This window comes from Gracilinanus agilis, chromosome 5 (assembly GCF_016433145.1).
Source record: "Gracilinanus agilis isolate LMUSP501 chromosome 5, AgileGrace, whole genome shotgun sequence".
NCBI classification, from domain to species: Eukaryota; Metazoa; Chordata; class Mammalia; order Didelphimorphia; family Didelphidae; genus Gracilinanus; species Gracilinanus agilis.
Genome location: NC_058134.1, coordinates 174,171,540 through 174,187,523, shown reverse-complemented (window position 1 = coordinate 174,187,523; position 15,984 = coordinate 174,171,540).

Here is a 15,984-nt window from a genome sequence, read left to right as displayed (position 1 = left end):
TATCTGCTCTTTTGCATTTGTTTGCCATGATTCTATGCCCTATTACATGGTCAATCTTTGTAAATGTACCATGTGCAGCTGAAAAGAAGGTGTATTCCTTTTTGTCCCTATTTATTTTTCTCCACATATCAATTAGATCTAATTTTTCTAGGACTTCATTCACCTCTCTTACCTCTTTCTTATTTATTTTTCGGTTTGATTTATCTAGATCTGAAAGAGGAATATTTAGATCTCCCACTAGTATGGTTTTACTATCTATTTCCTTCTTGAGCTCTGCCAGTTTCTCCTTTATGAATTTGGGTGCTATGCCACTTGGTGCATTCATATTGAGCAGCGTTATTTCCTCATTGTTTATACTGCCTTTAATCAGGATGTAATGACCTTCCCTGTCTTTTTTAATCATATCTATTTTTACTTTGGCTTTGCCAGAAATCATAATAGCCACTCCTGCCTTCTTTTTCTCATTTGACGCCCAAAAGATTTAAAAATTATAAGTTTTCTTTCTTTCCCCTCTGTATCTTATTTACCTTTTCAGGTTTCTCTCGATTTTTGTGGTTGGATATCAAACTTTCCATTTAGCCCTGGTCTTTTCTGTGCAAATATCTGGAATTCTTCAATTTTGTTGAATGCCCATACTTTCCCCTGGAAATATATAGTCAATTTTGATGGGTAGTTGATCCGTGGTTGCAGGCCCAGCTCTCTTGCCTTTCTGAATATTGTATTCCACGCCTTGCGGTCTTTTAGCGTTGCAGCTGCCAGATCCTGTGTGATCCTGATTGGTGCTCCTTGATATTTGAATTGTTTCTTTCTGGCTTCTTGTAAGATTATTTCTTTTGCTTGGAAACTCTTGAATTTTGCAATGATATTTCTTGGTGTTTTCCTTTCTTGATCGAATGCCGCAGGTGTTCTATGAATCTTTTCAATGTCTATATTGCCCTCTTGTTGTAGGACTTCAGGGCAATTTTGCTGAATTATTTCTGTTAGTATGGAGTCCAGGTTTCTATTAATTTCTGGTTTTTCTGGAAGACTGATTATTCTCAAATTGTCTCTTCTAGACCGGTTTTCTTGATCTGTCACTCTCTCATTGAGATATTTCATGTTTCCTTCTATTTTTTCAGTCTTTTGGCTTTGTTTTATTTGTTCTTGTTGTCTTGAGAGATCATTAGTTTCTACTTGCTCAATTCTAGCCTTTAGGGATTGATTTTCAGCTATAATCTTTCGGTTTCGGCCATAATCTTCTGGTTTTCGGCCATAATCTTCTGGTTTTTGGCCATAATCTTCTGGTTTTCGGCCATAATCTTCTGGTATTCCTTTTCAATCTGGTCATTTCTGATGTTCAATTTGGTTATCAGTTCATTTGGTTTCTGAGCCTCACTTTCCAGTTGCAAGATTCTACCTTTTAAACTGTTATTTTCTTGCCAGATATCTTCCATTTTCCTCAAAATCTCAGTTTTAAACTCTTCCATAGTTTATGAGGAGTTTTCCTTATTTGAGGAGGGTCAGGATGCTTGTTTGTTCTCCTCCTCTGTTTGCTTGGTTGTCTGGATTTTCTCTGTGTAATAGCTGTCGAGTGTTAAAGACTTCTTTTTCTTGTTATTATTCTTTCTCTTCTGAACTTCCTGAGACTGAGTAGCCATCGTTAGCCCAGCAGCTTCTCAGATTTATCCTCGCGCTCAGTGTCTGTCCTCGATCTATTGGCTCCTGAGGTCTGAGTTCTGGTTTTTTCCAAGGTCAGGCCCCCTGGTGGGCCCCCTTGCTTGATCCTCTGCCTGGAGGTTCCTTTACAAGTCTCAGGGCACTGCTTCCACAGTCGTATACCCGTCCACACTGGTTCCCCACTTAGGCTTTAGTTCCTGGCTGTGTCTGCCTCCACCCACGCCTCCACAGTGCCTGTGCTCTCAGCGTGCGCTCTGAGCCCAGCGTCCTGCTCCTGCGCTCAAATTTCACGTGCGTTCTTTGGCTTAATGGGGTCCTAAGTCTTGCTGCTCTCAGGAACAGGTCCCAGAGCTGCCAATGACTCGATGGGAGCCCCAAACTTGCTCTATTTCTTTTTAGCTGGTTTCGGAGCTATAGATGTGTGTGGAGGGGGTGGGGGTGGGGTGTTTGCTCAGCCCGCGATTTCGTGAGAGCTGTTTCACCCCTTTATAGCATGGAAATGCCTCGATTCCACGTACCTTCCACGCTGTGCCCTGTTGTGGGGGTTCCTCCATTCGTCTGGACTTGTTTTTATGTCCCCTTGAGGAGTTTTGTGTGTTTTGGTCAGGAGAGGTTAAGAGCTGCTTCTTACTCTGCCGCCATCTTAACCCGGAACTAGACTTTGTTTTAATATGCATTATTAACATTTTCTCCCTGACTTTCTAAACTTTAGACAATCAACAAAGCAAGTCTGATTTGTCATAGTCCTGAGTTATAAAAGCTCACACTGAATTCTTTTTTATATGTCAAAACAGTTTTTAATGTTTGTTTTAGACATTTTGCAATTCATGACCTTTCCCTCATTCCCAAAGAAGACAGGTTATATTACATAGGTTATATTTTTATTATCATATATTACATATTTCCCTTATTGATCATGTGAAAACAAGACACATATTGCTTATAGCACAGAAAAATTCATGGATGAAATAAGGTGAAGAATGGTATATTTCATTCTGCATTCAGACTCTGTTCCTTTTATGGTAGTGGATATCCTTTTCCATATGATTTTCTCGCAATTGTCCTAATGCTCTAACCACTGTGTAACTATATGCCTCATATATATTGGGCATATATTAAATTCTACAATATCTCTACCAATCACCAGAAGTCATGTAGTGCCTCTAGGACTTCCTGCATTATCTAGCCCATAGCTTAAAGAGATGAGTCCAGCTTGATCTGGAATTTAGTGAGATGATAAAGAACGTTGTTCAAACTATTAAAATAGGGATCTGTATATGCTCATACAACAATCACTCTTCTTTTCTGGGCTCTCTTCACTTCAGCAGCAACATCTTACCCACCTTCTGCAGGTTCAGAAATTTATATTGTAATCACATAGTTTATTGAACATAGGAAAAAAATTAAAGTAAAATGGGTCAGGAGCCACCATGTGGAGCCAGTAGGATCCAGTTGTCCCGCTTGCTCTCTCATATCTTTAGGTATACCAGTAGGAAAGTCATTTCTAAAAGAACCTACCTTTGCAGGTTCTAGAGAGCTACACACATCTAGGACCCCATTTCAGAGTCACAGACTACCACAGGGAAAGGCAAAGTCAATAACAATGGAAGAAAGTAACTGCTCAGTTCTCTAACATAAAGGAATTCATAATAGCTAGTAATCTTCAAGTCAAGAAGCATTTATCATTTGGCATATTAGTTGTGTTATAATTTCATCTGGGAAGTCTTGGGTTCAAATTTTGCCCCTGATATTTATTTAACCATATGACTCTGGGTGTCACAACTTTGTAATCTTGATTTCTTCATCTATAACATGGGGGTACCAATACTATCCATTTGATAGGAATGTTATGAAGACCAAATGAGAAAATATATAATAAGAATAACTAGCATTATATAGTGCTTTAGGGTCTGCTTTGTAAACATTGCTTCATAATAACCTGGAAGGGTGCCATTATTATGGTAATTTTATTAATGAAGAAACTGAGCTAAAATGTATTTCCCAGTATCACATAGACTCTATAGCTAGATTTGAACTTTGGCCTTTCTGGCTCCAAATTTGACACTTTATCCATTGCATCATCTAGCTGTTTTACCATATTTTAAATCTGTAGGTAAAAGGTAGTTATTTTTATTCCTACCAGTCACTGGGCCAAAGACTAGGAATAGAAAGACAACACAATCTCTTCCTTAAATGAGTTTATATTCAAATGGGAGACACAAACCATATGGTAACAACAAACTAGAGTCTAGATATATACTTAGTAGAGAGAATATACTTTATGTAGGAAAGGTATTAATTTCGGGGCTGAAGAGGGTCTTGTTCCTTGAGAAATTTTCATTTCATGATTTTCAAGTCTGTCCCTATATATCCCTCTTCAAACTTCTCACAGATGTCCTACCCATTCAGCTAAGACTTTTGCCTCATATTTGAAAAAGATTGAAGCTATTGGGAGAGAGTTCTCTCTCTTGTGTTCCTCATCTACCATAGTTCAGGTGCCTTCTGCAATAATTTTTCTTTACTTATTTGACCTGAAGGTCTTTCTTCTTGCCAAGGCAAAACCTTTTACACACATATCATTCCACCTTCTCTAGCATAATGCTCCCTCTATCATTCTTACTGTCACACTAATCCTCAAACATTCCTTATCTACTGGCTGCTTCTCTACTGCCTACAATCAGGCTCCCCTGTTAAAAAAAAAACTCATTTGATCTATCTATCCCTGCTTGATACTGATCTTTCCTATTTTTCTTCCTAAGCTCTCTTTCTGTTTCTTTTGCTACATCTTTATCCACATTATATGGACTAACCAGGCAGATCCTCAAGGGTTTTACCTTAATTCTCAATTTTTCTGCCTCTGGTTTATTTCTTTTAATGGTCTAATCAGGTCCCTTTGTTTCCTCATCTCTATGCATCTGATTTTCAGAGCTTCTGTCCACCTTTAACCTGTCTCTCAAACTTCAGTCTCACATCTCATATTGGGCATTAGATATATCAAACTGGATATTCTGTAGATATGTTGAACTCAACATGTCAAAAACTAAACTCATATTTTTCTCCAAAACTTTCCCATTTCCTAACTCCTTTATTATTGTCAAAGATATCACCATCTCCCTGATTAACCAGGCTTGCATCCTAGATTTCTCATACACACACATAAATATGCATAGGTGCATGTATAACTTATACATAGTACATATATCCCATATTTAACATGACTATATGCATGTGTATATCTCTATCCTTTATTTCTCTAATGCTGTAACTGCCCCAGAGTATACCTTCATTACCTTATCCATGGACCATTACAATTGCCTTTTATTTTATTTATTTGCCTCAAGTTTCTCCTCATGCCAGACTCTACTCATGTGTGAAACTGATCTTCATGATCTTATCACCCTCCACTTATTCAATAAGATATGGTGTTTCCCTGTTACCTTGGAAGAAAGACAAAATCTTTTGTGGCTTTTAGTCCTTCATAACTTGTTCTCTTTCACTTTTGTCTTTTCATAACTTCCTTCCACTTGATCTAGCATCAATTGTCTCTTTTCTGTTCTGCAAACATGATACTCCCTCTCCTGATTGCTTTCATTGGCTGTTTGCATGCCTGGAACCCTTGCCCATCTCATTTGTATTGCCTGGCTTCCTTCAAATCTCAGCTGAAGTGTCACCTTCTTCAAGACACCTTTTTTAATCTTCCCTCTCAGACTATCTCCAGTTTAATAGGTGTATGGCATACTAGTACATAGTTGCTTGCACATTGTCTCGCCCATTAAACTCTGAGCTACTTAATAGCAGGTATTATGTTTGCTTTTCTTTGTATCTCTAACATATAGCACAGTGCCTGGAACTTAGTAAGCATTTAATAAATGCTAGGTGACTAATTGCTAACTTTATATGCCATAAAATATAGATTACAAATCTCTTTGCTCCCTCAGGACAATACAGCTTTCCAATTCCCTTTCTCTCCTAAATGTCAAGGTAAGCTCATTTTCCTATGTTTCACACATTCTATTTTATTTCTCTCCATCTGTGGAAATTTTGGAATCCTTGGGTGTTCACAGACATGAAATTATATAGGGGGCAGCTGGATAGCTCAGTGTATTGAGAATCAGGCCTAGAGATGGGAGGTCCTGGGTTCAAATTTGACCTCAAACACTTCCCAGCAGTGTGACCCTGGGCAAGTCACTTGACCCCCATTGCCTGGCCCTTACCACTCTTCTGCCTTGGAGCCAATACACAGTATTGTGTTTAAGGTAAGGGTTTAAGAAAAAAAAAAGAAATGACATAGGGAAAGTCTACCTACATTCCTCCCCTCAGCCAAAACATTTCATTGTTCCTATGAATTTTTTTGAGGTAAATTTGAGATACCAATATATAGCATAAACATCATAATAAGCATCAGCATTTAATAGATGTAAGATAAGTATCCACACCTCATATGTTATGATAGTATTGTGAATGTCATTATAAGAAGTGACCATAGCATGGTAGACTGTCATTTGAAAAGCTTCTTCTATGACTAATACATATAGCAATTGTATATGCATATGTCTAGTGTTTAAGTAAATAAGCATAACATGACAGAAGAGAGCAAAAACCATAGGTAATAGGTAGGTAGGTGGCGTAGTAGATGGAGTTTTGGACTTGAAGTCAGTAAGATCTAGATTTCAATCCTGCCTGTGATATTTACTATCTAGGTGACCCTGGGCAAGTCCTCATCTTTAAAATGAAGACAAAAATAACACATGTCATAGGATTGTTGTGAGGATCATATAACACATTTTTTGAGTTACCACTAATTTTTGTTTATAAATTTATATATAACAATATAATGTGTAACATAACAATTGTAATGCAAAAGATGCAAGAGATAGGTTTTTGCTCTTGCAGGGGGCCAACTGAAAACTTCTGGCAGTTGGAAGCCTTAGAATTCTGAAAGTTCAGTTGGTCCATGATGCTTGAACAGAGCAGAAGGATCAACCAGAGCTCTATTTTGACTTTCAATTTGCTTTGGCCCGTGCCTTGTCTTTGGACAATTTGTTCTAGCTAATTTCTCTGGATCTCTCCCTGACCTCCATATTATTTCCCTGTTTTCACTGCCTGTTTTCCAGGTGCTCTGGGAGGCAGGGTGGCTTTTAAATTTTTAGTGAAAAGACTTTGTGGGTTTAGTTTTCCCCAATAGGCAAGTAGGACATCCTTGAATTCAAAATATCCCTTTAGTATACCCTCTACCTTAAAAGCAGCCAAATCTTCCCAGGCTGAGAGAGCAGGTTCTCTCTCAGTCTAACCCATTCCGGAGACCCTCCCCCATCTTGAGTGTCTCCCTAGGGGCTGTCAGGAACCCCAAACCCCTCTCTCCTTCCAGACCAACCCTGAAACATAAATAAACCCTTGGTTACCTAATCAAACCCTCTGGAGAATCTTTGTGTTGAAGAAATGGGCAAGGGTGAAGGGGAAGGAATAATTCTCTTTTATTTCCTAAAGGAAACTGGAGGCATCCATCTTGGGAGGAAGTAGTTACCCAACACTTCTTCCTGAATCCCTTCAGTTTCATTGACAGGGAGGAGCCTTGTGGTTCCTCCTTTGAGGACTTGAGAAACTGACAAGAAAGCCCTCAAGTCAGATTCAAACTACTTCTGACTGGCCCTATTCCTTGTGTCTGTAAAAGTACCTTTCCTGCCTGGAAGGGTTCAGCCTATTTCTCCCCAGTGTCCTCTGTCTCTTGCCTGGGTGTCTAGTCTGTGTTAGCTGCCTCTCCTGAACACCTCATCCTGTACCCTTACAATCCTAACACTGCTTTGTCCATTCCTGCCTAAACTCAGCCATCCCTTTCATCCCTCTCCTATCACCTCAATCACTTTTATCTTTCCATCACTCACCAAGGGAAGGAGATCACCCCTAACTTTAGTGTACCCCCTATTTTATCCATAACAAAATGCATATGGTTTATTATAAATATTTAAAAATTATAAATGATATGTTTATTGAAAAATAAATTCTCACATTAGCTTTGTCCAAAAATCTACATCTCATTCTTTTTACCCCTCCTTCCAACATTTTCCACTGGCAAAGGAGGCAGTTAATATAAGGTGGGATGGACATATATTATCATGTAATGCATATTTCTGTTTGTCATGTTGAGAAACAAGACACATGTTGTTTACATTAGAGAAGAAGTGATGAAGGAAATAAAGTGAAGAATGATATGTTTCAATCTGCATTTGAACATTTTCCTTCTAAGGATATCCTTTTTCATCGTGAGTACTTTGGAGCTATCCTAGAGCCTTGCCTAGTTGATAATAGTTGTCATTTACATTTGATCATCATGCATTATTGTTGTAACTGTGAACAATGTTCTTGTTCTGCTCACTTGGCATCATTTTATATGTCATACCATGTTTTTTTTTAATTACCTTGTTTTTGTTTGTCATTTATTAGGGCAAAATAGTATTCCAATACAATCATATACCACAACTTGTTTAGCCATTCCCCAATTGATGGATATCCCTTCAATTTCCAGTTCTTTGGCACCACAAAAATGCTGCTATAAATAATTTACAGGTAAGTTATTTTCCTTTTTCCTTTGTCACCTTGGGAAATAAATTTAATAATGAGTCAAAAGGTATATAGAGTTTTATAATTCTTTTGAGTATAATTCTAGATTGCTCTCCAGAACGGTTGGATCAATTCACAATTCCCCCAAAGACATATTAATGTTTCTATTCCTCCAAAATTTATCATTTTGCTTTTATTATTTTAGCCAATATGAAAGGTGTGAAATGATATCTGAGTTTTACTGATTTGTGCTTCTCTAATCAATAATGACAGAGCATATTTTCATATACTTACACATAACTTTGGTTATATAAAACCTGTCTGCTCATATTTTTTGACAATTTTATTTTTCACATTACTCTACCTTTTTTTATTTGTAAGTTCTTCTCCTACCTAGAAATCTGTTAGATAATCCATTCTTGATAATGATGTAAAATATTAGTTTATATTTTGTTTCTGCCAAATTTCTTTCCAGTTTTCCCAATACCAACTAATGAATTCTTATCCCAAAACCTTGGAACTTTACCTTTGTCAAACACAAGGTTACTATAATCTTTTATGACTGTTGCATATCTATTCTGTTCCACTTATCTACTTTTCTATTTTTTGGCCAGTAACAAAAAGTTTTGATATTTACTGTTTTATACTATAATTTGAAATTTGGTTCCAATAGACCTCCTACCTCAACATTTTTTGGTTCATTATTTACTTTGATATTTTGACTTTTTGTTTTTCCAAATGAATTTCATCATTTTTCCTAGTTTAAAAATACTTTTTGATAATTTTATTGTGATAGCATTGAATAAATTGACTAAATAGGTAAGACTGTAATTTTAAGTATATTGACTCTGCCTACCCATGAACAATGAATATTTCTCCAGTTATTTAAATCTAACTTCATTTGTATAAAAATTGTTCTTCAATAGTTTCTATATTTATTTTGGAAGATATGCTCTTTGATATTTTATTCTATGATTTAATTTATACAAGCTTTCTCTTAATATTGCATCTATAGATATAATCATAATTTTTGTTACTTTTAATTGATGCAATCAATCATGTTAATAGTTTTTCTGCATATATGGTATAAATCCTGCTTAGTCATGTTGAATAATCTTTATGATATATTGTTGTAGACTACTGATGTTTAATTTAAAAATTTTGCATCTATATTCATTAATGAAATTGGCCTAAATTTTCTTTCTCTGTTTTTTTGCTCTTTCTGATTTAGGTCTAAGAACCATTTTTGTTCATAAAGAGTTTGACAGGACTCCTTCTTTACCAATTGTTCTAAATAACTTATTTGACATTAGAATTAGATGACCTTTACATTTTTGGTAAAATTCACTTGGAAATCCATCTGCTTTTGATGCATTTTTCTTATTAAATTCTTTTGTAGCCTTTTCAATTTCTTTTTCTGCAAGAAGTTCATTGAAATATTCTATTTCTTTCTCCATTAGTCTAAGCATTTTATAATTCTTATAAGCATTAATCCATTTCGCTTAAACTGTTAAATTTGCTTAGCATATAATTGGACAAAACCATGTAAACCAGTGGCTAATCTATTTTGTTGGTTTTTCATAAAAATAGTTCTAGATTTTATGTATTCAATGGTTTTCTTGAATTTAATTTTTTTAATCTCATCTTTAATATTTAGAATTTCCAATTTAATATTTAAAATTAATAATCTAATTTTTTAAATTGTATGTTCATTTCATCTGTTTTTTCTCTTTTATTGATACAAATATTTAGAGATATATATTTTCCTCTAATTGCTGTATCCCATATGGTTTGTTGTATTGTCTCATTATTGTCATTTCTTTAATAAAATTACTTATTTCTGTGATTTGTTCTATAACCTACTGATCTTGATGATTAAATTATTTAGCCTCTAATAATTTTTATTCACGAATCATGGTCCTTTATCAAATATAATTGTACTACATTATTAAATGGAAAAGGATTAATTTAATGTTTCTGCTTTTTATTCTTCCTCTGAATGTGGGTAGCGGTCGTTTCCATAAGTCCCTCAGAATTGTCCTGGGTCATTGCATTGCTGCTAGTACAGAAGTCAACTACATTCTATTTTACTGCAATGTATTGGTCTCTGTGTACAATGTTCTTCTGGCTCTGCTCCTTTCACTCTGCATCAATTCCTGGAGGCCTTTCCAGTTCAAATAAAATTCAGCCAGTTTATTATTCCTTGGAGCACAATAGTATTCTATCACCATCATATACCACAATTTGTTCAGCCATTCCCCAGTTGAAGGACATACCCTCATTTTCCACATTTTTGCTACCACAAAAAGCATGGCTATAAATATTTTCGTACAAGTCTTTTTCCCTATGATCTCTTTGGGGTAAAAACCCAACAATGGTATGACTGGATCAAAGGGTAGGCATTCTTTTATAGCCCTTTGAGCATAGTTCCAAATTGCCATCCAGAATGGTTGGATCAGTTCACAGCTCCACCAGCAATGCATTAATGTCCCAATTTTGCCACTTCCTCTCCAACATTCATTACTCTCCCCTTCTTTCATTTCAGCCAATCTGCTAGGTGTGAGGTGATAACTCAGAGTTGTTTTGATTTCCATTTCTCTGATTATTAGAAATTTAGAATACTTTCTGATGTGCTTATTGATACTTTTGATTTCTTTACCTGAAGATTGTCTATTCATGTCTCTTACCCATTTATCAGATGGGGAATGGCTTGATTTTTTATACAATTGATTTAACTCCTTGTATATTTGAGTAATTAGGCCCCTGTCAGAGGTTTTTGTTATAAAGATTTTTTCCCCAATTTGTTGTTTCCCTTCTGATTTTGGCTGCATTGTTTTTGTTTGTACAAAAGCTTTTTAGTTTAATATAATCAAAACCATTTAAATTACATTTTCTAATTTTCTCTAACTCTTGCTTGGTTTTAAAATCTTTCCTTTCCCAGAGATCTGACAAGTAAACTATTCTGTGTTCATTAACTTATTTATAGTTTCCCTCTTTATATTTAAGTCATTCAACCATTCTGAATTTATCTTGGTGTAGGGTGTGAGATTTTGATCTAAACCTAATTTCTCCCATATTATTTTCAAAATTTCCCAACAGTTTTTGTCAAATAGTGGATTTTTGTCCCAAAAGTTGTCCTCTTAGGGTTTATCACACACTGTCTTGCTGATGTCATTTACCCCAAGTCTATTCCACTAAATCTCCCTTCTGTCTCTTAGCCAGTACCATATTGTTTTGATGACTGCTGCTTTATAGTATAGTTTAATATCTGGTACGACTAGGCCCTCTTACTTCACATTTTTTTTTTCATTATTTCCCTTGATATTCTTGATCTTTTGTTATTCCAAATGAGATTTGTTATATTTTTCCTAATTCAGTAAAGAAGTTTTTTGGTAGTTTGGTATGACACTAAATAGGTAAATTAATTTGGGTAGAATGTTCATTTTTATTATGTTAGCTTGTCCTACCTATGAGAAATCAATAGTTTTCCAATTGTTTAGATCTAGTTTTAATTGTTTGGAAAGTGTTTTGTAGTTGTTTTTGTATAATTCCTATGTTTGTTTTGGTAGATAGATTCTTAAGTATTTTATATTGTCTAGGGTGATTTTAAATGGTATTTCTCTTTCTACCTCTTGCTGCTCTAATGTGTTGGAAATATATAGAAATGCTGATGATTTATGTGCGTTTATTTTTTATCCTGCCACTTTGCTAAAGTTGTTGATTATTTCTACAAGCTTCTTAGTTGATTCTATAGGATTTTTTTAAGTAGACCATCATATCATCTGCAAAGAATGATAGCTTAGTCTCCTCATTGCCTATTTTGACACCTTCAATTTCTTTTTCTTTTCTAATTGCTACTGCCAGTGTTTCTAGTACTACGTTGAATAATAGAGGTGATAATGGACATCCTTGTTTCTCTCCTGATCTTATTGGAAAGGCTTCTAATTTATCCCCTTTTCATATGATGCATGTTGATGGTTTTAGGTATATACTGTTTATTATTTTTAGGAAAGGTCCTTCTATTCCTATATTTTCCAGTGTTTTCAATAGGAATGGGTGCTATATTTTGTCAAAAGCTTTTTCATCATCTATTGAGATAATCACATGATTTTTGTTTGTTAGCTTGTTGATATGGTCAATTATGTGGATGGTTTTCCTGATGTTAAACCATCCTTGCATTTCTGGTATGAATCCCACCTGATCATGGTGGATGATCCTTTTGATCACTTGCTGGAGTCTCTTTTCTAGTATTCTATTTAAAATTTTTACATCTTTGTTCATTAGGGAGATAGGTCTGTAATTTTCTTTCTCTGTTTTTGATCTCCCTAGCTTTGGAATTAGTACCATATTTGTGTCATAAAAGGAATTTGGTAGGACTCCTTCTTTGCTTATCATATCAAATAATTTGTATAGTATTGGGATTAGTTGCTCTTTGAATGTCTGATAGAATTCACTTGTGAATCCATCAGGCCCTGGCGATTTTTTCTTAGGGAGTTCTTTGATGGCTTGTTCAACTTCTTTTTCTGATATGGGATTATTTAGGTATTCTATTTCTTCTGCTATTAATCTAGGCAGTTTATATTTTTGTAAATATTCGTCCATATCTCCTAAATTGTTATATTTATTGCCATATAATTGGGCAAAATAGTTTTTAATGATTGCCTTAATTTCCCCTTCATTAGAGGTGAGGTCTCCCTTTTCATCTTTGATACTATCAATTTGGTTTTCTTCTTTCCTTTTTTTTATTAGATTGACCAGTACTTTGTCTATTTTATCTGTTTTTTCAAAGTACCAGCTTCTAGTCTTATTTATTAATTTAATAGTTCTTTTACTTTCTATTTTATTAATTTCTCCCTTGGTTTTTAGTATTTCTAATTTAGTTTTCATCTGGAAATTTTTAATTTGCTCGCTTTCTAATTTTTTAAGTTGCATGCCCAATTAATTAATCTCTTCCCTCATTAATTGGTTAATATATGCACTCAAGGATATAAATGTCCCCTGAGTACTGCCTTGGTTGATCCCACAGAGCTTGGTAGGATGTCTCATCATTGTCATTCTCTTCAATGAAATTGTTGATTGTTTCTATGATTTCTTCTTTGACTAGCTGGTTTTGGAGAATCATATTATTTAATTTCCAATTAGTTTTTGATTTTCCTGTCCAGGTGCCCTTCCTAATTAATATTTTTATTGAATTATGATCTGAGAAGGTTACATTTATTATTTCTGCTATTTTGCATTTGTTACCAATGTTTCTATGCCCTATTACATGGTCAATATTTGTGGATGTACCACATGTAGCTGAAAAGGGTGTATTCCTTTTTGTCCCTATTTATTTTTCTCCATATATCTATTAAATCTAATGTTTCTAGGACTTCATTCACATCTCTTACCTCTTTCTTATTTATTTTTTGGTTTGATTTATCTAGATCTGAAAGAGGAATGTTTAGATCTCCCACTGGTATGGTTTTACTATATATTTCCTTCTTGAGATCTGCCAGTTTCTCCTTATGAATTTGGATGCTATGCTATTTGGTGCATACATATTGAGCACTGTTGTTTTCTCATTGTCTATACTGCTTTTTATCAGGTTGTAATTACCTTCTCTGTCTTTTTAAATCATATCTATTTTTACTTTGGCTTTGTCAGAAATCATAATAGCCACTCCTGCCTTCTTTTTCTCATTTGAAGCCCAAAAGATTTTGCTCAAGCCCTTTACCTTCACCTGTGTATGTCCACCTGCCTCATATATGTTTCTTGTAGACAACATATGGTAGGATTTTGGTTTCTAATCCACTCTGCCATTTTCTTCCTTTTTATGGGCAAGTTCATCCCATTCATATTCAGAGTTATAATTATAAGTTGTGTATTCACCAACATTTTGGTATTCTCTCCTAGTTCTACCCCGTCTTCTTACACTATATCCTTTTAAACAAGTGGTTTGTTTTAAGCCAATAACCCTTGTCCCCTCCCTTGATTTACTTCCCTACCTCCTCCCTTATTATTCCACTCTTTTTATTTTTAAGGCCTAATGAATTCCCTCCCCCTTCTTCTTCCCTCCTTTTTTGACCTTCCCATTCCCCTGCTCCTCTTAGTTTATCCCTTCTGACTTTCGCAGTAGGGTTAGATAGAGTTTTATATCCCAATGGATATAGCTACTCTTCCCTTTCAGGGTTAATTACACTGAGAGTAAGGTTTAAATATTACCTCTTAATGCTCTCTTCTCCTCCTTCTTATAATAGTATTCATCCCTTCCCCTTCCCATGCCTTCTTTGTGTGTAATAGAATATCCTATTTTTCATATTCATTCAAGTTTCTCTTGGTGTCCTTTACTATTCACCCCCCTCTTTCACACACCCCCATATCATCTTAGACCATTTAGTATTCCAACCTCTCCCTATGAATAATTCTTCTAATTACTATTATAATGAATACTATAATAGTGAATAGAATTCACTACACAGAATTACATATAACATTTCTCCATATAGGAATACAAATAATTAGATCTTATTGAAGCCTTAAAGAGGCAAATTTAAAAAATAAGAGTTTTCTTACTTTTTCTATTTTTTATTTACCTTTTCATGTTTCTCTTGATTTTTGTTGTTGAATATCGAATTTTCCATTTAGTCCTGGTCTTTTCTGTGCAAATACTTGGAAATCTTCTATCTTGTTGAATTCCCAAACTTTCCCCTGGAAGTATATAGTCATTTTTGATGGGTAGGTGATCCTTGGCTGTAGACCCAGTTCTCTTGCCTTTCTGAATATCATATTCCAAGCCTTGAGGTCTTGTAGCATGGAGTGTGCAGGATCCTGTGGGACCCTGATTGGTGCTCCTTGATATCTGATTTGTCTCTTTCTGGCTTCTTGTAAAATTTTTTCTTTTACTTGGAAGCTCTTGAATTTGGCTTTTATATTCCTGGGGGTTGTCTTTTCAGGGCTTAGTGTAGAGGGTGATATATGGATCTTTTCTATGTCTATATTGCCCTCTTGTTGTAGAATTTCAGGGCAGTTTTGCTGAATAATTTCTTTTAGTATGGAGTCCAAATTTCTATTAATTTCTGCTTTTTCAAGGAGACCAATGATTCTATGATTGTCTCTTCCAAACCTTTTTTCTTGATGTATCAATTTCTCATTGAGATATTTCATGTTTCTTTCTATTTGATCTGACTTTTGACTTTGCTTTATTTGTTCTTGCTGTCTTGAGAGATCATTGGCTTTTACTTGCCCAATTCTTGTCTTTAGAGACTACTTTTCTGCTATAAGCTTTTGATTTTCCTTTTTGATTTGGTCTGTCCTGTTTTCCACATTTTTGATTTTGGTCTTCAATTTGGTTATCAATCTTTTGTTTTGGTGGCATCTTTTTTGAATTCTAGCCTTTAGAGACTGGTTTTTAGTTATAATCTTTTCTTTTTTTCTTTTCAATCTGGTCATTTCTGGTCTTTGATTTACTTGCCTCACTTTCCAATTGCAAAATTCTGCCTTTTAAACTGTTATTTTCTTGCCAGATCTCTTCCATCTTTCTCATATCAGATTCGAACTCTTTAAGACCTTGTGCCCCGTTTTCATTTTTGGGGGAAGGTTTGGATATGGCTACTTGTTTGTTCTCCTTTGCTGTTTGCTCTGTTGTCTGGATTTTTTCTGTGTAAAAGTTGTGGAGTGTTAAAGGTTTCTTCTTCATCTTTCTCTTTTGGGGTTCCTAAGTCTGGCTTGCCATTGTGAACTGAGTGCCCTCTCAGCTTTATCCTCATACCCAGGGTCTGTCTGCACTCT